Consider the following 2,666-nt stretch of genomic DNA (forward strand, 5'->3'; position numbering starts at 1 on the left):
GCCAAAGCCACGCTTTCCCCAGGTGATTATATCTTATGGAGAACAGAATATGAAGATAGATGTAGAGAAAGTATTAATCAGCATGTGGGAAGAAAAGCACAGCCCACACTATCCATGCTTCTAGGAACAGAAGAATTTGCCTCTTTTGAAAATCAAATTAAACTACCCCGACAAATTTTGGAAATAGTCAGCCATAACGCAGTCTCCGCTTGGCGAAAAATACCTCCTCCGGGAACCAAGGGCACAACTTTAGCAGGCATAAAACAGGATATGGAAGAATCCTATCCTGCCTTTATTTCTCGCCTGGAAGAAGCTATTAATAGAATGCTTCCACCATCAGAGGGAACAGAATTATTACTCAAGCAATTGGCTTGGGAAAATGCAAATACGCTGTGTCAGGACTTAATACGTCCACTCAGGAAAACAGGTACTTTACAAGATTATATTAAAGCATGCATGGATGCCTCACCAGCAATTGTCCAGGGAATGGCGTTTGCTGCAGCTATGCGGGGTCAAAAATTTAGTTCATATGTTAAAGGTGCTTTTGATAGAGACCCCAGTAATACATGTTTTGGGTGTAACCCCCCACATGATTTACCCACTTGTTATAATTGTGGGAAGCCAGGTCATATACAGAAGGATTGTAAGAAATCCACCGGTGCTAATAATAATAATAGTAAGTCCCGTGGACTACCCCCGGGACCATGCCCTCGTTGTAAGAAGGGCAGGCACTGGAGAAATGAATGTAAATCTAAATTTCATAAGGATGGAACCCCCTTGTCAGACAAGGGTGCTAACTTTATTGATACCAATCAGACAAAAAACTAGATAAGGGGCGTTCTCCCAGCCCCGACTCCAAGGGAGAGACTCCTGCCTCTACCGCAGTACGGCCTAAGTTAGAACCCACATCTACTATTAATTGTATACCACCTGAATGGACAATTCATGATCTCCCACGTGGGACTCCTGGCAGCGCAGGCTTAGACCTTGCCAGTTCTAAAGATGTAATCATATCCAAACATGATGGTGTTGTATTAGTTCCCACAGGAATAAAAGGAAAGTTATTACCAGGTACTGTTGGTGTTATATTGGGACGCAGTTCCAATTACACTAAACATTTTGAAGTTGTTCCAGGAGTAATTGATTCTGACACTGAAAATACAATTAAAGTCATGGTAAAGTCTTTAGTAGAAACTACACAAATTCATAAGGGACAAAGAATTGCTCAGTTATTGTTGTTGCCATATATACCGCTCCCCACCTGGCACTTACATGATGCCAGGGGAGAGGGTCAATTTGGATTTACTGATCAGGATTGTGTGGCTCTCATACATGATTTATATGATAGACCAATGTTAAAAATGAAAGTTGAGGGCAGGCCTATTAAAGGGTTAATGGACACAGGAGCTGATGTAACCTGCATTGCAGCTTCTGACTGGCCAAAATCCTGGCCAGTACATCGGACTGGGTCTTCATTAGTCGGTTTAGGTTCTGTTTCTGGTGTTATGCGGAGTACATCTCATTTATTATGTGAATATAAGGATAAGAAAATTTACTTTCAACCTTATGTGTTACCCTCTCTACCCTATACTTTGTGGGGACGAGATCTTTTACATGTTCTAGATATGAAACTAGTTACAGGAGATCAGCTGAACGATCAGTGTTTTTCATAGGGGCCACTGCAGAAAACTATGCCTGTAAGATAAAATGGTTAACAGATGTTCCTGTGTGGGTTAGTCAGTGGCCCCTAACAACAGAAAAGTTACAGGCATTACAAATTTTAGTACAAGAGCAATTAGATAAGGGTCATTTAGAGGAATCCACTAGCCCGTGGAACACTCCTGTGTTTGTCATTAAGAAAAAATCTGGCAAATGGAGACTTTTACAAGATTTAAGAGCAGTAAATACCATTATGGAAGACATGGGCTCCCTTCAACCTGGGCTGCCGTCTCCTGTAGCAGTACCAGAACAATGGTCACTTATAATTATTGATCTACAAGACTGCTTTTTTACTATTAATCTACATCCTGATGACTGTCCTCGTTTTGCTTTCAGCGTTCCTTCTTTGAATTTACAGGAACCGTTTAAAAGATATCAGTGGAAAACTTTGCCACAGGGCATGAAAAACAGCCCTACCTTATGTCAAAAATTTGTGGCGGCTGCATTGGCAGCACTGAGAAAACAATTTCCTAGTGCTTACATAATTCATTATATGGATGATATCTTACTAGCTCATCCTGAGCTGCCACAAGTACAGCTAATGCTAGAAAAGGCTATAGAACAATTAACTAAATTTGGCTTAGTCATTGCCCCAGAAAAAATTCAAAGAGATAAACCATTAAGTTATCTGGGACAATGGATTCACTCTGATTATATCGCACCTCAAAAGGTTCAGATTCGGAGAGATAAGTTACAAACTCTTAATGACTATCAAAAATTACTGGGAGAAATAAATTGGATTCGACCTTTTCTAAAGATTACTACGGGAACCCTTAGTCCTTTGTTTACTATCTTACAGGGAGACTCTAATCCCCGTTCCCCTAGACATTTAACTCCAGAAGCCTTGCAGGCTTTACAAGTTGTTGAACAGGCTTTAACTCAAGCTAGGGTTAAACAAATTAATTATCAAAGTCCATGGTCTCTACTCATTTTTTCTACTGAGTATA

This window comes from Nycticebus coucang, chromosome 6 (assembly GCF_027406575.1).
Source record: "Nycticebus coucang isolate mNycCou1 chromosome 6, mNycCou1.pri, whole genome shotgun sequence".
NCBI classification, from domain to species: Eukaryota; Metazoa; Chordata; class Mammalia; order Primates; family Lorisidae; genus Nycticebus; species Nycticebus coucang.